We start from the raw sequence: 24,987 nt of genomic DNA, 5'->3' as shown, positions 1-24,987 counted from the left end.
ATAATACTTTTAAAAAAAAACGTGTACAAAGCACGGAGATGCAAATGAAAAGAAAAGGCAAAATTGTAATCATAGATGATGCAACTTTCAACTTAATTCTTTGTTGTGTTAGTTTATAATGGATAAAATTGTAGAAGTAGGGTGAATATTGTCTTAAGTGTTTATGAACGGTATTAATTTCGGTTACACTTCGTAATTCCGAAGGTTCTTTATTCCGAAGGTTCGTAACTCCGAAACACGTAAATTGCCTATACCTCGATGTTCGTTAAGGTTCGATAATCCGAAATGGAAATAAGGTTCGATGTTCCGAAGGTTCGTTAATCCGAAAACAAAATAAGGTTCGTTGTTTCGAAGGTTCGTTAGTCCGAAAACGAAATAACGTTTGTTAATCATCACGTTTTCGGACTAACGAACCTTCGGAATTACGAACCTTCAGAAAAACGAACCTTCAGAATATCCGAACCTTCGGAATTACGAATGTATGCGATTAATTTCATCGATGGCATCAGTAGTGGTTGAGGTAAAATGGCAAGGCAAAAAAAAAACAATGCATGTCTTATACCCAGCACAATCAAAATATCACAGTACCCCCCCCCTGCTTATTATGTGCCCCATCCTTCCTGCTTCATGTATTTTCTCTATATCTACTTCCACTTCATCGCTAGGGCGCTCATTATTATGGCAACACGGTTTTCAATTCTTTCTTTTTAGGGGGTGGTGGGTGAGTAACATTTTTGGAAGTTCAGTTCACAAGAAAAAAAATCCCATGGTAGACGAAGGTAGAGTGGATCGAAATCTGCCTCTTTGAAAATTAAACAATTTTTATTAAGCGAATAAAAATTCCAAAAACGTCATTAGGAAGGTTTAATTAAATTTTCAAAATTCTCCTTTCATGACGCGCTCCCCTGGTCCCTGTGCTCGGAAGGGACCTTATATAACGATCCAATGCATGATTGCTTGCTTATATACAAATGCTTTCTTAGCAATTAGGTAAGAAAAAGACCCACCGCCGCCACTGTCTCCCTCTTCCTCCCCTTCTCTTCCTTCTCCCGGCCCTCCTCCTTCTGCTCCTCCTCATCCTCCGGTCTGTTCCTTGTCTTCATCCACCACCACATTCTCTCCTTCTCACTCATCTCCTCATCGTCACCTAATTTTACAACTAGATCAAATTTGGAATAGTTATGAACTTTCCCCATTTAAATTATTGGCAACATCAATAACAATCATCACGTGACAGCTCCATAATAGTTCACGCAACATAATTTACCGAACAAACGCAAGACACAACCTTTGAACATAATTTTTTTGTAATTTGTAAACTTTGAACAGGCTGAATAAAATGGAAATAACAGTATACACCTTTTTTCTGGCGTTGTCTTTTTCAATAGACGACTATGACATATATAAAGAACATAAAACGTGCTTTCAATCGTTTTGAAGAATTTTCTACCAGAAAAATAATTCAAAGAAAAGTGTTTATATTGCTGATTTTACATCATGAAGACATTGAAGACCTGGGTTGTTTCATCAATATCTGTCGTCTCATAACTAAACTTTGCATTTTTTTTATTGGCTGAGAAGCACAGATGTCTGTCGGTTACCATCGATTATTACTATAGTAAACATTTCAATGCAGGATGAAAAACATATGAGAAAATTGAGAAGTATGTTTGCATTGTTATAGCTATTATGATTCCTTACTTTATTAATGTTATTATAAAATGGTTTGTTATATAAAATGTCTGATAAATCAATATTCAGTCGCCCATTATATAGATTTGTTTATTTTCACGGGATATCTTCTAAAGTTCTTTATCAAAATTATCGATAAAATTGCCGATGTTGTTATTAGGCGGTCTGTGTAATGTTCCTACCAATATATTTTTACCAAATTTGTTTTCTACTTCAATAAAGAGAGTTTCTATGTCGTTAATGTAAATGTCTGATCTTACTTTGTGTTGTAGTTTTGAGTTGATATACATTGCCACACCTCCTCCTCTGCCTCTTCTTCTATCAACATGTACCATGCGATAATTAGGTATATTGTATATGTCCGGGGAATGTAAACTCAGCCAAGTTTCAGAAACACCAATAATTGAAAAAGAAAAAGTGTTTAGGGAATTTAAAAAAGTTTCTACGGAATCAAAATTTCTGTTAAAACTTCTTGAATTAAAATGTACAAGACTGAGATTATTGACGTTGTTATCATTTGATTCAAAAGCTGATATAAATTCTTGGGAGGTATCATAAGCGCAATTTCGAATTTCATTCTTGTTATTTGTTTGGTCTATTTCATCTAAATTAGAGTTCCTTTAAAAAGGGAGATGACACATGTAAGGACCAAGCGTGAGGGAAGGTGTCGGGGGGGGGGACGGGGGGGGGGGGGGGGGTGGTGTAGAGTGCATGCAGTCATGTATGAACAATTCTAACATTGTAGGGAACATAACAGTTACAATGTGGTCTCAAAAATGTTTTGTTTTGTGTGTGTGGGACTTCGGGTGTCTAAATCGTATCTACACAAAAATATATATGAAAGTAGTACATCAATAATGTCGTTTTCATGCATAAACATTCAACAGAATAAATTGAGCATGATACAAAATAATAATGGATGAATTAAATATATCAAGTACACCTAAATTATCAAGGATCAAAACAAATCCAGCACTGAGGGGCCGCAAACGGCGACCAACCAAACAATGGATCTGTATCCAATCCAAAACTCAATAAGATCTAATCTTTTAATTTTTGAATTTTTAATTATCTGATATCATGTTCAACTTGTTCAAAGCTTTCATGATAGATCCATGTGAAAAAAGGTAAATGGATTTGCTTGAGAAGTCGCAAGTAATATTAGTCCATTTGGCAGATGACTTAAATGATTAAAGACAAAAAAAAATAGAAAAATGTAAAGGAGCTTAGGAAGATCATCTGAATTACCTAACCTTCTAAGGCAATTATAGAACGAAACGTCATGCTGCCAAACATAAAACAATATAAAATAAAGAAGACACTCTAGTAAACTTTAGGTGCAGTTTATAATTTGAAGGTGGTAAAGACTTTCCACTATTAAAATGAGACTAAATAGATAAGAATTTGCTTTGAGCTTGCGAACACAAGGCTTTGTCCTCGGCCCGCAGTTGTTCAGCATGTACACTTCGCCCATATCTCACATCATCAAGAGGCACGGACTCCAGTATCACCGATATGCAGATGATACACAGATTTACTGTACCGTCAACTCATCTCAAACTGAGGTCAATTTAGGACTTCAGCGCATTGAATCCTGTGTAGCTGACCTCCAGGAATGGCTGTCTAATAACTATCTTAAGATGAATAAGGACAAGACGGAATTCCTTGTTGTGGGATCTCGTCAACAACGAGCCAAAGTTACAATAAACCATCTAAGAATTGGCAACTCTTTAATCAAGCCTTCTGATCAAGTGAGAAACCTTGGAATAGTGTTTGATTCCTCACTTACAATGGAGCAGCATGTCACAGGCACTTCCAAGGCTGCCTGTATCTCTATCCGTAATCTTGGAAGGATCCGCAAGCATGTAACTAAGAAAGTTGCTGAACTCCTTGTTCATGCCTTTGTAACAACCCGACTGGACATTTGCAACTCAATTTTGACTGGTTTGACTCAACATCAACTGCACAGACTTCAGCGTCTGCAGAACATGGCCGCACGTCTTGTGTCCCTTCAAAGAAAGAGAGTCCACATTACTCCAATTCTGCGTGACCTACATTGGCTGCCTGTACTGTCAACCAGAGAATAGCCTATAAACTTGGGGTCCTCGTATTTAAAGCGCTTAACGATAAATCTCCACCCTACATATCAAAGCTCTTATCTCAGCATAGACCAACACGCAGTCTCAGATCAGCAGATCAAGCATTGCTGACATAATCTCTCAGCCACACAACTTGGGGTGACAGAGCCTTCTACATCTCTGGACCAAAGCTGTGGAATAGCCTTCCCCAATTTATCAGGAGAGCAGAGACCCAATCAACTTTTGAGTCTTACCTGAAGACTTTTCTGTTCACCACTCCAACATTATTGCAAGAATAACTCAATTGTAGCATTACTAGGACAGTACTTGAACTGAATGATGATCCTAAGCACTGTTTGAAGACATTGCAATTTGTGAGATATTTCCTTTTTATGAGTCAACCGATAAATACGCAATCTTTACATGATTAAAAAGCTCAAACGAAACTATAAAGCTCAATATTAACTTCATGTATCATCGAAATGTGAGACAATGTAGTTATTTGGCAGCTGCTCTACAATGTACTCTGCAAGTTCCATACACCTGAATTCAGTTGATACGTAATTTAATTGATTTGTGGATTGCATTATAGACTAACGCATTAGCATTAGTAAAAATCAATATTCTATAAGAAAAAGAATCAGGTACGAGATCCGGTACGAAATAGTACATTTCAGAGAAAATCACTTGTCCGTGTTAACATCATCTCTATAGTGACAGTCACCATCGATACACAGAACATGCATTTCGGTCAATGATTAGATTGAACTTACACAACATCCAAGCATGAACAATTATGCTTGAGCGTTATATCAAAATCTATTGAATAAAATGCCATAAAATTATGTTTACATAAAAGGATGTGTTATTCTCTTCGGAAAACGATTTATCAAAATAGTGTTTATCTGGTTTTATACATGCTTTTGTGGAGAATAATTTACAAAGTGCATTGTTTCACATTACCTTTGAAAATCTAGCTCCGTAGCATTTCCATAAAGAAAGAGCGACAGTTGAATTATGTTCTTATCCATGATTTAATTTTCAAGTGATATCTATCCTCTTCTGTAAAAGAGTCGTATTAATAATAGAGATATCGACTCAGTAGTACTCAGTTGTGGCATTTATCTAGATTGTGTAATATTCTGTGATTTCTACCACGACTTCTTTGAGAAAATGGTACAATCTTTTAATCCTAATGGTAAGTTTAGTGATTTGTCAGTAGTTATTACATTTTACAATCACTGGCTTACATTATATGGCAATTTCAAAAAATGGTAATACACACATTGTTCATGATAGTACTTTATGTTTTTATAACAGACGCTTCAGTTTGCATTTACTCAAACCAGAGGATATGGATAATGAACTTCTCACTCTTTTATCCAATTTTATACTTTAGTTGAGGGGAAGAGGCGGAGTTTCATAAACCTTTTTGCAATAATATAGATTTCAGTTCATTAGTCCTTCATGGATTGATTAGGAAATTGATAAAGAAAACTGAAACCAAGGCTTTAGGCTGATTACAATATGTGTATTATCACAAACATCTATTGTTTGTCAGTACGTAATAATGGTTATAATAATTGTTTCATGAATGAACAATATCGACATGATATCTTCATGACTGCCACAGACCTATAAACAGTACAATTCATTTCGAAGATAATATCAAACAAAGAGATTAAAAAATATATGTACCACTACATGATGTAGATTACAATCTACAGAGTATACAGCGCATACGATAAGCGTTGCTATATCAGCTTAAAATTGCTAAAAAGATTGTGGACTGATCACAAGAGTATTATCACTCCGATCATGAAAAGGTACGAATCTTAAAGCCCCCTCACACCTGAACGAATGTAGGCGGACGAAGGGTGACGAATGAGAAAAAGAACGAAATGCACGCGAATTCAACGAATTCAAATAAAAATTTCGTCAAATCATGCGATCAGTAACTATTGTCAAATGTTATGAACGAACGGTAAGCGAAGGATAAATATGACACGCGAACGATATCGATTTTTCGGTTCACCTTCTTGAGAAAATTGCGGCCGAAGGCGAGCGAAGGGTTGATATAACTAAATAAGACGAACGAACAGTGAGCAATGGTTTGATATGGCGTGCGATTAGAAGCGAAGACGAGGGATTAGATCGGGCAACCTTGTTCGTTTTGTCATCGTGTTGCTTCGTTACGGGTTCTTTCGAGATCGGTCCACTTTGGCAAAAGCGCGAAGAGGGACTATGCGCGACAAAAACACACGAACGATAAACAAACGATTACCGCAGACTAAATAAGAGATGCGAATTCAAACAGATGACCAACGATTTTCCAATTCGTCGGGAAATTTTAAGCATGTTCAAAATTACTGCGCGACTTTGAATAATCGCAGCGTAAGTTCAGAAGATGTACGAACCCAAACACGAAGGGTAAATATGATTTACTATTAGTTACCATTGAAAACGATTTGTTTAAAAATGCCTTTCGCCAGCCATCGTAAGGCATATTTGCGGCAATTCGGTTAGGTGTGAGGGGGCCTTTAGACGTAACTGTATATAGGTATGTTATTTTCTGTATTCTTTTAATATCTTGATATTTCATATCATTTACGCTGATCTCTGTTTATGTACAGAATTCTAGGTCGAGTATAATGCACACATTAATCATGTTGATCCAACGGACAAGGTCCTATATAAGATTTTCATGTTGGAAAGACATTTTTTTTCTATAAATGTGTCTTTTGCTTTGATGTACATTAAAGTGTTATGAAGTTATAGCAAGTTTCATTATCGATAACCTGCCGGTGCTGGCAAATTTGATTTAAATAACCCCAGCTCATCATAATCATATCTACTACTAGTATACCGTCACTACTCAAGGAGTTGTAGATGGATAAAATTCAACCAATATTATTACGTAACTATAATGTTGACCGGACATTGTCTGATCCTCGAGTAAGTTCTATACTGTCAACTTTCAGTTCACCATTGAATATAGGGTTCCATCACAATTCTCCCGATGTAAAATCTGCACGTTATGCCAAACATAAAACCTTCTAAATAAACCCTAAGCCATATCCTTACATTATTCTGAACCAAAAACTCTATTACAATCCTAACTTCTTCTGAGATATTAAAGGGGCTTTCACACCGAAGGTTGCGTAGAGTTGCGTAGAGACTACGCAACACTACGCCGCCATTTGTTTTGCATATGCTAGTCTACGCAAGTCTACGCAAGACTACGAAAGTGGGTACGCGGGAGGAACGCAGAAAATTAAACATGTTTAATTTTTGGCGTACTGTTGGCGTAGGGCCAGAGAACGCAGGCCATACGCAAGCCTACGCAACACTACGCAACTATACGCCACTCCGACGCAAAACTACGCCAAAATGCCCCGGTTTCTCAAAACGCCTTTTTTGGAATGGCGTAGTGTTGCATATAGACCGACGTACACTTGCGTAGACTTGCGTAGACCTGGCGTACAGTTGCGTATAGTTGTTATTATTGGCGTACTCATGATGGATCCTACTGTTTCTCATCAGGTTTTTGCTGATTGTGCAGTCAGTCACGATAAAAGCTCTACCATAACCAAATCAGCACTGCACTAAATTTGAATGCTTGATTGTTCTGTCCATATTGATGCAAGATGCCAAAAAATAAGACCAAGAGGGGCAAGAAATCTCCTGTTCTTTCTGTTTCAAGTGACCAAGGTGGAGATTCACCTGCATCACAATCTGAAATTCTGAACATAGTGAGGCAGCTATTATACGAAACTCCAAAACAACACAAGAAAAAGAGACAGGCAAGACAATCAAGGTACTTTGTAGATCAAAAATGGAAAATTGAAATAAAAAATGCTTAGTGGGGTTATTCTGATTTCTCATTCTCAATTTGTGTTTTTATATATCAAATACAAAGTCAGAAAACGGTTTCAGCTCTGTGGTTCTGTTTGCAAAAACGCAAAAAGCAATTTGCAACACTCTTTCCGCTCCTTAATTCTGTTTTCGGACAACTTCACCGCAAACATCAAAATTGACGTCGGCTCTCTGATTTCTGATTTACTTTTCGTTCATCAATATTAAAGAACACCATCTATACGTCAACAAAATGTTTAAAGCGTCAAATTTCATAATTATCTGGATAGAATTCAAAGTAAACCACCGTTCTAGCATATATACTGGCAAGCATATGGGTGTCGATCTGTATTCATGGTTGGGGGCTGCTTTGTTCTCTTGTGAGGGATATTTTTTAATAGCTTCTATTTTATTATTTTTTTAGTTTGGGCGGAGGTCAGTGGCGTAATGAGACTAAAGTTTTCGGGGCAAGACACGACAAAAGGGCAAAATAATTTCAAATTAAGTGAGTGATCGAGGGAAGCGAGCGAGCCAAAAATAGCTTTTTAATACATAAATCAATTTGTTATGACGGATTTTGTCATGATGCTTAAAACATATCATGATCAGTAGCAAAAATTTGATTTATCTATTCAAAAGGCTATTTTGGCTCGGTCGCTTCCCTCGTTCACAGCATTTTGAAATTATTCCTTTATGTCATGTCTTGCCCCGAAAAATTTAGAATGGACTTAATAGACAGCTCATTATATTTTTATCCTACTTCACAGCAGCACAGTGTTCCGGACAGCAGCAAAGAGGTTTTCTTTATTTATGTATTTATAAAAAGTCAATGCATAACATATAATACATAATATATAAATAAATCTCCAATGTTTAGAAATAAAACAGATCAAAGAAAATTAAAATATAAACACGCGTTTTGAAATTATTTGAAAAAAGGGGGGAAAATGATTATAACAATAATAAAAAGGCAGAGTAAAAGACATAAAATAGACAACAGTATATTTAAAATGAATAAACCTATGAACCAAGAACCTCGAGAATGAATTACTTCAAAATCTTAAAAGCTTGTTGGGCTCCTGGGGACAGGAGAAGAAGCAAAGAGCAACAAAGTGTTGCTTGAGAATTTAATAAAGCAGGGAATGATATAGGCCTACTGCATTTTGTTTCCGCAAAGATGCCATACGCAACCGTAAGCAGACAAGTTACGCAACCCTACGCAGCTCTACGCGACACTATGCTTCCCTACACAGAGACTACGCCGATGAGTACGCAGCAAATTTCGCGTACTCCATATGCAACTCTACGTAACTCTACGCAACTCTACGCAACCTCGGTGTGAAAGTCCCTTAAATGTCTTAAATTCTTCAGAATATATTCCGCTACAATCTAGAGAGCATGCTGAAAATGAAATGGATTTTGAGTGTTTGGGAGCAGGACTAAGGAACCTCTTGTATTTTAGACATTTCGGAAGGTACTTGCTTGTTTTCGGCGCATTTTGGGCTGTTTCAAGCCAACTCGCAACACCTTATAGACACTGATAGTTTAAAAACGAGCACATGGACCCCTTATATTTAATATTCTAATGTCTTCAGAATATATTACTCTACACATCTAGAGAGTGCGATGAAAATGACATGGATTTTGAATGTTTTGGAGCAAAATATGAAACTATTTGTATTTTAATCGGGATTAGACTTTTGCTCGTTTTCGGCGCATTTTGGGCTGTTTCAAGCCAACTTGCAACGGTTTAGACACTAGTTTAAAAACGAACACATGGACCCTATGTTTTTAATAGTTTAGCTTCTTTAGAATATATTCCTCTGCAAATCTAGAGAGTATGATGAAAATGACATGGATATTGAGTGTTTGGGAAAAAAACTACGGAACCATTTGCATTTTAGACGGTATAATTAGACTTTTGCACGTTTTCGGCGCATTTTAGGTGGGTTTCAATATTTTCAAGCCGACTCGCAACAATTTGGACACTGATGATTTGAAAACGAGCACATGGATCCCATGTTTTAATAGTTAAATGCCTTCAAAATATATTCCTCTACAAAAATAGAGAGTATGATGAAAATGACATAGATTTTGAATGTTTTGGCGCGAAATGTGGAACCATTTGCATTTTAGAGTGTATCAAGAGACTTTTGCATGTTTTCGGCGTATTTTAGGCGATTTTCAAGCCAACTTGCAACACTTTGGACACTGATAGTTTAAGAACGAGCACATGGACCCCTTTTTAAAAATATTTTAACGAATTGGGATTATATTCCTCTACAAATATGGATATTATGATCAAAATTTGCATTTTGGACGGTATTATGAGACTTTGCACGTTTTCTGCACATTTTAGGCGATTTTCATTCCAACTCGCATCACTTTGGACACTAAAAAAAACAAGCACATGGACCCCATATTTCTAACTTTCCTACACCTTCGATATGCATTCCTTTACAGTTTTGCCGAATGTGGTGAAAATGACATGGATTTTGAAAAAAGTGCAGCTTACAAAATACTTTTTTAATTTTTGAGTAGATTCACGTCTTTGAAGACGAGGGCGTTGTTGACTACAAATAGATATAGTTTTACCAATTAAAAGACTTTCTCTTATTTTAGTATACACTTTGTTATACTAGTATATCATAAAAATTTGATGAATTTTGATGCGGTATCCACTGAGTAAAGATAATTTAAACCAGGGTTGGCACGTTTTAAACGGTGTGTTTTAAAACGCGTTTTAAAACATCCGTTTTTTTATACAAAAAAGTGTTTTAAAACACCGCATAGACTTGTGTGTTATAAATTTGCATGGATGTGATTTTAGATGAATGTTTTTTTTTTTTACATTGTTATTTCTGAAGTGGTATATTATTTTCTTCTAACTAACTAAAACTCTTTTTCAACACCACTCCTTTTCTTCTCTTTCTATTTCCCCCTTTATTCCTTCTTTCTCCATTGCTTTGTCACGTTCCTCTTCTCCCTGTTCAATTGTGCACATCAATCCATATAAAGAATATTCTCATTTTAACAAACATATCTCAGTGTTGTGCTCATTTTTTGGACAGGTATAGAAACACTATTTAAAATGAGCTCAAATACATGTACATGTAATAGAAGTACTTGAATGAAATGGAAGTGTTGCACAAGCACAATGATATTTTACAAATAGATTGTAAACCTGACATCATACTCTTGAGGTACACACAAAAGCAGGTAAAACTTTGTGCTTCGTAAAGATAAAGAAAAGTACTTTAAACAGTATAAGATAATCAGCTAGCAAACCTTAACCCTAACGATTCCAGGGGACCTTAATGGCCCCCTAACAATTTCTATGATAAATTCATAAACACGACAGGGCCACGCTATATCGTTCAAGCCTATTTTGGGGGATGCATGCATGGGTATGCAGTTATACACCACAAGTGCATATTATCAGATATCGAATTGTTCAAAACCCAATGTGAGTTCTTGCCAAAATTTGTATGTGTATCATTATTTTTGCTTATTGTTAATCACTGGAAAATTATTGCCAAAAATTTCTATTTGTAATAAAAAAGTTTAAAAATCTGTACAACAAGTTAACAAAAGAATTCCTGAATAAAAAAAAAAAAGTAGTTCAAGGCTTTATTAACAGATTTGAATTGAATTTGTATTTCATGCACTAAAATTGGTATAATTGATTCCAATGAAATAAAACATATTGATTTACCGGTAATGAAATTAAGCTTTGAAACCCCATGTACGTCAATTTTTTTCCATTGTGCAAATTCTCCTCACCCCCCCCCCCCAGATTGACAAGACTCAATGTACCTCGGGACTACATGTATATGTTCATGTATTAAGAATAAAATGTCAAATTACTTATAAAGCGTTCTTTTTTTGTAGGCATTCAATTTCCATGAGTTAGTAATTTTGGGGGAAATATGAACTTTTCTGTTGGAAATTCATTAACAAAATTGTGGTCATCTCTTATTTAAAACATCAAAAGCCTAAATCATACAGTATTTAGTGTATAGTTTAATTGATTTAGAGAAAAGTTTTTTTTTTTTTTTTTTTTTTTTATAGAAAAACTTTTTTTTTTTTATTACAACCCTTATTTAAACCCATTTGGTGAATTCGTGAGGTATAAGAGAGGCGTAATTCTCTTGATTGCGCACGATTGCATATCATTCATATACGGCTACTTTGAAGACCCGTAGAAAAAATAAGCACATGAACCTATAATATTTTTTGCATTGATAATGAGATGGACTTCATTTTAACTGCAGAACGTCCTTAAACGATACAGAAGATCCAAGTATACCGGTGATATCCGGAAATAAGGCCATATTGACTTCTCTAATGGTTCTCTGATTTCAAAGCCATTTGAATCCATCATGTTTTCTCTTTTGTCATATAAACAAGGACTTTTTGTCATACCGGATAACATCATTATTTTTTCTCTTTATACACTTGGAACCCAATGCCATTTGGTATATCAAATGCGCCTCCTTGGATTACTATAACGGAATAACATACTCATCGATTCTGATCATATATCCCAAAAGTAGAGTAAACAAAAAACTTGTATTGTATCAAAATCAACTTACTGTTTTACAAGCTGATAAGTCATCACAACTTCGATGAAACAAAGCGATGTTATTACTCTCATACAAGCTTGTACGTTGCGAAGGCAAGCTTTCGTCCATTCCTGTGAACTTTTGTAACTGTCAAAATTCGGATGTTAAAATTGCCACCATGGTGTCCCAAAAATGATAACCGCACCCTGAGGTGTTAAAACTACACCCTATAAGAAGTTGGAGCACGGAATGGTGTCCAAAACGTTTTTCAAAGGGATGTATAAGTATATGGGAGAGACTGAAGTCTTGTTGCGAGCGAGCGTAGTGAGCGACCCTTACAAAAGTTGCTTTAGTCTTGCATTATATTAAAGTGAAAAAAAAATGGTCAATTATCAATAACGAAATGAAACTTCAGAAGAAGAGGGAAATCAAATAGAGATGGGAATCAAAATTAACAAACAGGGATTAAACAATGAAGAATTGTTCAATGAAAAATCATTTATTCACTGGTAAGAGGAAAATTGAAGATTGGGTCATGATTGTCAGGAATAAGTGCAGGGGCGGACATGGCCCTGGGAAGCATGGACAAAAACGTCCTTTCAATTTGGAAGGGGGAACCTTTTCTTTTCAAATTTACTTCAGCACCTCCACTCAAGAAATCGTTCCCAGGACTCTGCATGGGGCAAATCTTCCAAGGAGAGCGTTTTGGCCGAGAAATTTGACAAGCCAAAATAAAATTCATTATAAAATAAGGTAATTTGGGTCACGAAAAAAATGAAAAGCACAAAAAAGGGTTGATTCCAAAACGTAGGTCATTACTTTTTTTGTACCAAAGCTGTGGAATAGCCTTCCCCAATTTATCAGAGACCCAATCAACTTTTGAGTCTTACCTAAAGACCTTTCTGTTTCCCACTCCAACATTATTGCAAGATTAACTCAATTGTAGCATTACTAGGACAGTACTTGAATTGAATGATGATCCACAGCACTGTTTGAAGACATTGAAATTTGTGAGATATTTCCTATTTTTGAGCAAGCGCCATGAGCGCCCAGCTGAGGCGGATACCGGCGCTATACAAGAACCCATCATCATCATCATCATCATCGAATGGGGGGGGGGGGGGTTAAACCCTTTGCACCCACCTGTAGATCCGCCAATGAAGGGTGCACTAGCTACGAAATAAATCACAAGACACAATTAACCCCTACATTCAAACATACTTTAAAAAAAAACGTGTACAAAGCACGGAAATACAAATGAAAAGGAAAGGCAAAAGTGTTTACATGCAGATGATGCAACATTCAAAATTCTGAACAAAATTAAATCCTTGGTTGAAATCTATTATATTAATTTTCCGATTTAATGGATAAAATTGTAGAGATAGGGTGAATATTGTCTTAAGTGTTCTATTAACGGTATTGATTTTATCAATGGCATCAGTATTTAACTGTGCAGTTAAAGGAAACCAAAACCCAAAAGAGAAGCAATCTTAATGGAAAGAGTAAAATGAGAGGAACAATTAAAAAAAAGTTTCATCAAAATCGGTTATGAAATAAGCATGTTATGGACGATTAAAAAGTCTTGTTGTACTTATATACTATGTGGATCCTCAAATTGGCAAACGTGCTTCAAAATGGCTGATTTTGTGGACAACTCTCCATTTGTTTTGTACACATATTTTCAGATTTTCCCCTTTATTTTACATATTTCACGTTATCTCCTCCTGACCTTGACATATATGGTGTGGATTATTATTTTCTCATGACATATGTTGTGCTCAGTAGGGGGTAAGATGCAATTTGAAAGATACAGCAAGAGTTTTCAAACTCCCATAACTTGCTTATTTCATAACCGATTTTGATTAAACTTTTTCCTCTCATTTCACTCTTTCCAATAAAATTACTTTTCTTACAATACAATACAATACAATATAAGTATTTATATAGCGCTCTTCACAATGGTTGTATCACAGCGCTTTACAAAATGAGCAAAATCAAAATTGTGAAAGAAGAAGAAAAAAAAATACATACATACATAAATAACAAATAAATTAACTATTAAAAAGAAATGTCTTTAATGACCGCTGAAATGCTCCCAGAGATGACGATTCACGGATGCAGTGGGGTAGCTGGTTCCAGAGGCGTGGCGCGGCAGCAGCGAACGATCGGTCCCCTGAGGAGGTAGCAGTTCTTGGTCTTGCCAACAAAGTGGTATCATTACCCGATCGTAGTCCACGCCTTTCACTCTGGTACAGAGAAATAGGTCATTAAGATAGGATGGAGCACAATTATGGAGGCATTTGTAAATGGTGAGGATTTTGTATGTGACACGCTTATGGACAGGGAGTCAGTGTAATTGATTTAGAAGGGGAGAGGCATGATCTCGCTTCTTGGCAAGGAATACCAATTTGGCTGCACGATTCTGAGCTCGTTGAAGTCGCTGGATGTTAGCCGAAGATGTACCACATAGCAGGGAATTTGCATTTTTCTTCTTGGGTTTTGGTTTCCTTTAACTTGAAGTGAAGGGTAACTAGGCCACTTCAACTTATATACAATGGCAGGGGTAAAAATGGCAAGGGTAAAAAAAAATGCATGTCTAAGACCCAGCACAATCAAAATATCACAGTATCCCCGTTACGGCATAATTTAATAGATTACCAAATGTGCCGTAACACGGCTCATTTTGGTAACGGCATATTTTCATGCGCGTGTTCTGGGGGAGGGGGGGGGGGGGGCTTTGGGGGCCCGGGCCCCCGTGTAGGGGAAAAGGGGGAGCCAAAAAGAGGAAGACTAAAGAGAGGGAAAAGGGAGGGAAATAAGAAAAAGGTCGAAAGAAAGAGCGAAGGAAAATAAAGGAAGAGCGAAGGGGGCGCCGAATTGATGTCCGACCTAGGGGCGCCGTATTGATGTTCGACTTAGGGGCGCCGTATTGATGTTCAACGTAAGGGACGGGGTGCCGTATTGATGTTCGGCACAGGGGCGCCGATTGAAATTCGACATAAGGGCACCGAACTGATCTTCAACCTAGGGGGCGCCAAATTGATATTATACCTAGGGGCGCCGAATCGATGTTGAACCTAGAGGGGCGCCAAACTCATGTTTGCTCGCAAAGTTAGATGTCCATCTTGTTCATGATTATCAAAAGGACAAACTATAGGGCAGAATATCAAAACTTTTCATCTCGCTCTTCTCGCTCACATCAATTGTTTAGTAAGGTGACAATCCAGTTTATGGTTAGATAAACGGCTAGAATGTCCAACTTTTGGTAAAAAATCGACATATTTTCAGCTCGCGCCTCTCATTCGCATAAAATGTTTGTTCCTGTTCATAATAAAAAAAAATGCTCACTCGAATGTCCAAATCTTAAATCAGAATATAAAAAAGAATCAGCTCGCGCTTCGCACTTGCATTTTTTTTAAAATAGATACTCATCCTGTTCATGGTTACAAAATGTGATTACAATGACAAGTTTTCGGTAGGAATATCAACAATTTTCAGTTCGCACTTCGTGCTCACATCGATTAATTAGATGCCCATCCTCTTTATGATTACAGAAAGTGCTTAGGATGTCAAAATTTTACGGCAGAATCTCAAAAATTTTCAGCTCGCGCTTCTCGCCCGCATCAATTGCTAAGTTAGATGACCATCCTGTTCATGATTACCAAAATGTGCTTAGAATGTCCAAATTTTAGGCCAGAATATCATTTGTTCAGCTCGTGCTTCGTGCTAGCACAATATTGTTTAAGTAGATACTCGTCCTCTTCATGATTACATAAAAATGCTTAGAATTCCAGTTTTGGGTCGGAAATTAAAAAATTGTCAGCTAACGCTTCGTGCTCGCATAAAATGTTGAGATAGATAAGGTGACGATCCTGTTCATGATTATATAGATAAAGTGCTTAGAATGTCTAAATTTTGGTCGGAATATCAAAAATTTTAAGCTTGCGCTTCGCGCTCGCATAAAACGATTTGTTAGATACCCATTTTGTTCATGATTGCCAATAATGCTTAGAATGTCTAAATTTAAGGTCAGAATATCAAAAATTTCAGCTCGCGTTTCGCGCTTGCATCAATATTAGATATACGTATACCCATGATGTTCACGGTTGGAAAATGTTCTGGAAACACAAGTGTTTGAAAATATTCCCCCCCCCTCCTCCTATTTTGAAAGCTGGATCAGCCCCTGGTAAAGAAATTACAGCTCCCGCACACATAATGTTAGTAGGGACTACCACTCTGATGAGAAGTTTAACTAAATTGAAACCCCAAGGTGCTTAAAATCGATGCTTTCTGGTCGCATTTATTCTTTTCAAAAAGTGGTATATTACAGCATATTCATGGATATTCTTTCATGAACACAACGTATTCTTCGATTACCTTGTTTCACGTGATTATAAAATGAGATCATTCAACATGCATTTAAGGCACTTATGATTGCCTGGCGGGGATGGGGGTGCACCATTTTCCGAAAAGTGCACAGGGGCCAGTGGCGTAGCTAGGATTTGTTTCCTGGGGGGCACTGGGGGTCCTTGCTTTTTCAGGGGGGCACCATTTTTTTCCGGTGTGTGTGTATGTGTCACAAGGGCGGATCCGACTTTCGCCAATAGGGGACGGGGCCCGAAATTATCTTCACCTATATTTTCCCCGATCAGTCACTTAGTTTTATTATTACAAAACAACATAAGCATGAAATAATCTCATAAGCCTTATAAAAAGTGCGAGCGTGAAGCGCGAGCGATTTTTTTTTTTACTTCCATGTATTTTGTCCTGAAAATTTAATATTCTGGACAATGTTATGTGAGATCCTGAACAAGATTCGTATGTAAAAAATGTAACTAGATGGTTGCTGCGAACGCCAAGCGCGAGCAGAAATTTTTATTAACTGTTCTAGCATTATCGAAAAGGAACCTGTTAAGGATTGCTTACAGTTACCCACGAAGACGGTATATATTTCAATAATGTGAGCGCGAAGCGCGAGCAAATTTTTTTGACATTTCGACCTAAAAATTGTCATTCTAAGCACTTTTTGTATTAATAAATGTGATAGGTATGTAATAAAAAATTGATGCGAGCGCGAAGCGCGAGAGGAAGAAAATTGAGATTTTAGACCTTAAAGCGGGACACTCTTTTCATATTTTGTAAATCATAAATAGGATATAGTTATTGATATTCTGATGTGAAATTGGATAATTTAAGTACATTTTAAATAGAGAACATGCAGACTATCGCGCATGTTTTAGATTTAGACCTAGAATTTGGGCATTCTGAATACATTTGTTTAATGGAACGTAGACAATATGAACTTGGCAAATCAAACAATGTGACCACGCAGCGTGAGCTTAAAATGCTGATATGTAGACCATAAAACGGACTATTTACAGAGCACTTGAATTTGTAAATGAAAAAAATAATGAAAGCTCGATGTCCGAGCTAAAATATGTTTTGTATATTGACTTCAAAACTTGCTCCATATTAGCCTATTGAGCAAGATATGAATATCATCGAACAGGCAATTCTGGCGCGAAGCGCAAGCAAAAACTTTATATGGTAATAACATGAACGATTTTTTGCAAGTCTTCACCTCACATTATTTCATTCACTCGTCTTTCTCCTCTTTTTTCTTCTGCCTTTCTTCCTCTTTTCCTTTTTCTTTTCTTCTTTCTCTATTTTTTTTCCTTTTTTGCTCTGCCAATATTTTCAGGGGGCACCTGGGGGGGGGGGGGGGGGCACGTGCCCTCCCCCTGGCCCCCCGTAGCTACGCCACTGACAGAAGCGCCAAAATTAGGTTAGGCCCCCGGGGTGCAAAATCCTGGATACGCGCCTGATTTTGGTATTAGAAATATGTTACCAAAATGTGCAGTAAAAGCGTGATGTGCATGTACATGTAACAACTTAAAAACTAGGTTTGACGATTAACTGATGGTATTGAGTGTAATAGAGACAAAGTCAGTGGTAGTATTTTTCTCTGTGTGTGTGTGTGTGTGTGTGGGGGGGGGGGGGGTGGGTGATGTGCCTCTATACGTCCAATACCATTACGTTCAATGATTACATAGGGGCAATTCTCAATGTGTCTTTGCACATAAAGCCCATCTGAACCGTAACGTGGGTAACCACTTTATCGGCATCCCTAGTAAAAACCATGTGTTCTTTATTTTTTGAATTATATACAAATTTGTCTCCCTAATATGCTTCTTTGAAATGGATATAATCAACTTTCATAAAAGCCTTGTATGAGGACACTTTTCACTTATGTCCACTTTTCATTTTATGCATGTCCAAATCATGTAACATGAGTAACCGACACATTTCAAAGATTTGCCAGGAGCATAATGAAATTTCCCAAGTTTTGTTTTTATTCAAAGGATAGTCAGACTGCGTACTATGTTGTGATAAAGAGATGTTTAGTTCCTATCAATAATAATGGAGTTACAGCTCCAAGTATGAGTCAAGGTGTCTCCAAATGTAACGTGGGTAACCGTGGAATAGCCCATAGGCGGATCCAGCTTTTGGCGAAAGGGGGGGGGGCGCACTACCGAGCGGCGCACATATTTTTGCACTTCAGCGGCGCCACAAAAGAAAATGTTAAAAAAGGGGTAAAGTCTGACCCTGTCAAATGCTATTTTCAAAATGTAGGATTTCCAGTCATGCCATTTTGCATGACCACACGCAGATAATATTTCCGGGGGGGGCGGGCAAGACTCGAAAATTTGGTGCACATCTCACATTTGCAAATTTTTCATAGTTTTCATGAAATGTTAAGGAAAAAAAATGTTTTTCACAACGGCAGATCGCGAATGTGCCCCCCCCCCCTTCCCCCTTGCTGCGTACGACCATTCCCTGAAGTCCACTTCATATCTCATTATAACAGAAAATATACATCAATTTAAACATATAATCTTTCTAAAACATATATAGAGAGAGATTGAAAAACTTATTAAAGAAAGAAACAAGCAAAAAGTAATACAAAATTATGCATGTTATGTGCGATTTCAAAATCTCGTGTATTAACCCATTTATTGCGATGAGGCCAATACTTTTGTATGTTAATAGAGATACAAGTTTTTTACTATATGTATATATATATATACACAGGGGCGTCGATCCTTTTTTTTAAGATTAGGGGGGCAAAATCATGAATCAACTTTCCAAAGGCGCTCGATATCACACAAAACAAACGAACTCACACAAACACACACACATATATGCATATATATATTTATATGACTCATGAGATAGAAACACATATCTCACCAACAAATTAATGCGAGCGCGAAGCGCGAGCTGAAATTTTTTAGTATACTGACCTGAAAACAGGAAAAAGGTGCCTGTTTAAGACTGTTTGTAGTAACTCATGAGGAGGATACATATCTCACTACACATGCAGATAATGCGAGTGCCGAGGGCGAGCTGAAATTTCTTTATATTCTGACCAGAAAGCTTGATATTCTATGCATTTTTGGTACCAATGATTAAGATGGGTATCTAAAAAAAACAATAGATGCGAGCCCGAAGCGCGAGCTTAAAATTTTGATATTTCGATCTGAAAAAAATGACAGTTTAATGGACATTTGTAATAAAGAGCAAGATTATATCCAGCAAAAGATTATTGCAAATCGAAGCGGGAGTTCTTTTGACGTTTAGTCCTGAAAAAGGGACATTCTATTCACCTATTTAATCATGAAAAGTATGGGGTTTTGCTACAGAAATGATGCGAACGCGAAGCGCGAGCTGAAAATTTTTATATTCCAATCTGAGAAGTGGATAATTTAAGCACGATTTTAAATAAAGAACGAGTTGTGTAGCTCAATATCAATTTACGACTGGTTGCGTAAGTATACACTCTCGGTACTAGCAACGGGTTTTAGCAAAGTTTTGGGCTAAAATATCGAATCATCTTCATAAAACACTATATAGAAGCTGTCTTAAACTAAAGGCCATAGAGGTGGCGCAATGTGGAATGTGTAAAGAAGAAAAGTGACTGACCTTCTTTTTATTAAAGCATTGGAAAATAAGATCAAAATTAAAAGATTTGCACTACGCTTTTGTATGATTCTGTGATTTTTTAAAATAAATTAAAGATTTCATGACATCTGTCATTCTGTGGGCAACTGCCCCGCCCCAGTCCACTCTGTAAGGGCATGCGATAAGCTTTGTTATGACCATTCAACAATAAAATGTATAACCAGCTAGGTGCCGCTGATCATTCTTGACCGGCGCCGATTTAGAACAAGTAGTGATGATTATTTTTACCGACGTCACGTAATATTCAGGCAGCGGCAATTCATAATTGACTGGCGCCGATTTAGAACCAGGAGGCGCCGATTATTCTTGACTGGCGCCGATTTAGATTTAGGTGGAGCTGATTATTCTTGATCGGCGCCGGTTAAGACTCAGGCAGCGCCGATTTATAACCAGATGGCGCTGATTATTCTTGACCAGCCCCGATTTAGATATAGGTGGCGCTGATTATCCTTGATCGGCGCCGGTTAAGAACTCAGGCAGTGCCGATTTTTCTCGACTGGCGCCGATTTATAACCAAATGGCGCTGATTATTCTTGTCCGGCGCCGATTTAGATTAAGGTGGCGCTGATTATTCTTGACCAGCCCCGATTTAGATATAGGTGGCGCTGATTATCCTTGATCGGCGCCGGTTAAGAACTCAGGCAGTGCCGATTTTTCTCGACTGGCGCCGATTTATAACCAAATGGCGCTGATTTTTCTGTACCGGCGCCGATTATTTTTATCTGGTGCCGATTTAGATTTAGGTGGCGCAGCCTTTATCCTTGATCGGCGCCGGTTAAGACTCTGGCAGTGCCGATTTTTCTCGACTGGCTCCGATTTATAACCAAATGGCGCTGATTATTCTTGTCCGGCGCCGATTTAGATTAAGGTGGCGCTGATTATTCTTGATTGGCGCCAGTTATATGCAGGCAGCGCACTGCTGATTATTTTTAACCGGCGAAGTTGTTGGGAAAAGGGTAGTTAAAAGAAAAGATAAGGAAGATATGATTGTGCTTTGCTGGGGGATAGTCTTTCCTTACTGTTGCTAATATTATATCAGTTTATAATTTTTTTAAGCGGCGCCTTTTCTTTTCTTTTCTTTTCTTTCCTTTATTTTTATTTTTTCAAGCAGCGCGTTTTCTTTCTTTTACTTTTCTTTTTTTTGAGCGGCGCCGAACGCCGCTCAAATATTAGGGGGGGGGCGCGCCCCCTGCGCTACCCCCTGGATCCGCCACTGGGTTATGTTGTTTAATGCCGTTTGGTCCAATATCATTTCGTTCAATAGTCATTTCGTCCGATGGCCAGTTATTCTAAGAGCCACTTCGTCCAAAATCCACCTTGTCTAAAAGCCATTTTGTCCAATAGCCACTTCGTCTAGTAGCAGTTTCGTCTAATTGCAGTTTCGTTAAATGAATACTTCTTCCAATATAGCCATTTCGTCTAATATCCAGTTCGTTTAAATCTATTGCCAGTTGGTCCAATTGCCATTTTGGTTCAATACCCACTTGCTCCTAATTGACAGTTAGTCCATTCCCAGATCAGGGGCTGAATAGGTCCCCTCCTCGTAAAAAAGGGTTAAAAACACAATAGGATGAACGACAATTATTTAGACACAAAGAGCGATTTATTAGGCTGATTTTGATAACCGTCTCTGCTATGCATTCATCTTATGTCAAGTTTTCTCAAATTTAATCACTTTTGGTTTTGCAATTTATTCTTCTCATGAACATCAAATCATGTAAAATTTGATATGACTTAAATTTGAGTCATATATGCGTACATTTTTAAGAAAAACAACAAAACAAAATACTTTGATTTTCCCCCTCCTTTAATGTTTTATCTTGATTTTTTTCAGAATTATCCAATTAATGTAATATTGGAAATTCCTTTCTTTGTTTTGCCTCATTTGAGTTATTTTATGACTCTGATATTAAAATAAAAACCATGATAACTGGGCAGAGTAATTAATGTTCATTAAATATTTAATATTTTTGAGGAACTGTTGTTTCTGGTCTCGTTGTTTTTTTTAATGTTGAGGTTTTTATTCTTATTCTTTAAATATTGTATATTTCTCTCCCGGACGCTTCATTCTCTCTCTTTCTTTCGCAAGGCGTCAGTTAATTTGGACAAGGAATCGTTAGTATTAATGTGTTTTTTATCCATGGAATTGTAACCTCTTCTGTTCTTGATTTTTTTTTTATTTAGTGTTTTTTGTTTTTGCATTTGAAACAAGTGGCAAGCGAGAAATAGTTCCACGAAAACAATTAGATTTTAAATTTTAAGATCTGAAGAGAAAATTAATGCACATTGTATATCTAGCATTGGAAACGTCAATAGTTGTATATGTTTGGTGGCGTGAAGAGCCAGGACGTTCACACCTGTTTATTACCACGCGATTGCGTGGACTTATACACATTAGACCGAGTGGACAATAGGCTAAGTGGGCATTGGACCAAATGGGTATTGGACCAACTGTCAATTGGACCAAGTGGGTGCTGGACCAAATTGGACCAAATGCATCATTGGACGAAGTGGCTTTTGGCTCAACTGGCTATTGGATGAAATGACTATGATTGAACAAAATATTTATTGAACGAAGTGGCATTTAGGTGAAGTAGCTCCATAGACGAAGTGGCTTTTCGACGAAGTGACTCTTAGAAAAAAAGGAAACCGGGATTCCCACATATTTTCCTAAAAGGCAAATTAATTATGATATTTCATTTACATCATACAATTGAATTATTCATCTACATTGGGATACATAATGTGACGAACACTTCACGCTTTAATGAGCAAGACGAGTTTGAAATTTGACGATTGACTCATTAGCATTTCTTTTGTAAATTCAATTCAATTCAATTCAATTCATTTTACTGTCATGTTTAAAAACACAAAAAATTGTCCTCGGACACTTCTGAACAGTGGAACATTAAAACAAGAAATAATAACAATTCACAAACTATAAATACATCAGAATAACACATACATGTAGTATAAATATATAAATAAAGTAAATGTACATAAATATATACCCTGTCTGCATGCTTGAGCACCCACAACACAACACCAACCACTGACCCACTGTGTGAGACAAAGTGTCACCACAGTGGAACAATGCAATATAGGGTGGGTACTCAAGCATGCAGACAGGTACCAGGGGCTATTAAGTGGATACACGAATACATAAAGTGAGTAAAGCAGTCGTTAATGAGACAATTGATGTCCACTGTATGCACTATATGCACTATATACAATAGAACATTGAAAATTACAGTTATGTATCAAATAAAACCTCCATTAACAAAGACAACAAAACCCACTAACAAAATATATCCATTTTCGATCATTGCTTTCCAGAGATGAATTTATTAAATAAGATATCAATACCATGTACATATATATTTACATAATATGTACATTATGTTGTCAATTGGCAAAGTAATCTAGTACAGAACAGACAGGGTTGGGTCTATTTAGCATAAAAATTACTACTATCGTAACTTTTCTATCTTATTTTATATTTAATGCAATCCTTGAATCTGATCCACTGCAGAGCAGTGTTACCATGGACATGGTAAAGTTATCTTAATAGTAACTTTTATATAACAGACCCAAGATACAGTATTAAAATACATTTATCATATTGGGCAATTGCTTTTTTCTGAGAAATATTGTACCCAATAATTTTTCTGATCATCTACAAAGTATAATTATGATAAAAATTCAACAATGAGTATAAGAACTACTGTGAAGCCTCATAGCATCAAAATATGGAGGATATAATGTGAAAAGAAAGATATGACTATACCTCAACTGATGTGAAATTTATTTCAAATTAAATCATAACAGAATTCTGGAAAATAATGGCCCAATTCCAAAGGGTAATGTGCATTCAGTGGGTGATTTTAAGTTTGATGTTGGAAGTACAATTCTCGATGCCATCCCTGGCTAGAACATCTAATGTGATCTAAAAAAATCACATTAAACTCATCACTATAGCTCAACAACTGGTAAGATACGTCCCAGGACCTTCTTCTGTTCAGGTTTAAACGCATTACTATAGCTCAACACCTTGTGAGATAAATCCCAGGACCTTCTTCAGTTTAGGTTTAAACGCATTACTATAGCTCAACACCTTGTGAGATAAATCCCAGGACCTTCTTCAGTTTAGGTTTAAACTCATTACTATAGCTCAACACCTTGTGAGATAAATCCCAGGACCTTCTTCAGTTTAGGTTTAAACGCATTACTATAGCTCAACACCTTGTGAGATAAATCCCAGGACCTTCTTCAGTTTAGGTTTAAACGCATTACTATAGCTCAACACCTTGTGAGATAAATCCCAGGACCTTCTTCAGTTTAGGTTTAAACGCATTACTATAGCTCAACACCTTGTGAGATAAATCCCAGGACCTTCTTCAGTTTAGGTTTAAACGCATCAATATAGCTCAACACCTTGTGAGATAAATCCCAGGACCTTCTTCAGTTTAGGTTTAAACTCATTACTATAGCTCAACACCTTGTGAGATAAATCCCAGGACCTTCTTCAGTTTAGGTTTAAACGCATTACTATAGCTCAACACCTTGTGAGATAAATCCCAGGACCTTCTTCAGTTTAGGTTTAAACTCAATACTATAGCTCAACACCTTGTGAGATAAATCACAGGACCTTCTTCAGTTTAGGTTTAAACTCACTGATTACTATAGCTAAACACCTTGTGAGATAAATCCCAGGTCCTTCTTCAGTTTAGGTTTAAACTCATTAATATAGCTCAACACCTTGTGAGATAAATCTC

This window comes from Lytechinus pictus, chromosome 11 (assembly GCF_037042905.1).
Source record: "Lytechinus pictus isolate F3 Inbred chromosome 11, Lp3.0, whole genome shotgun sequence".
NCBI lineage: Eukaryota > Metazoa > Echinodermata > Echinoidea > Temnopleuroida > Toxopneustidae > Lytechinus > Lytechinus pictus.
The sequence above is the reverse complement of the archived record's forward strand: the minus strand, read 5'-3'. Positions refer to the sequence as shown.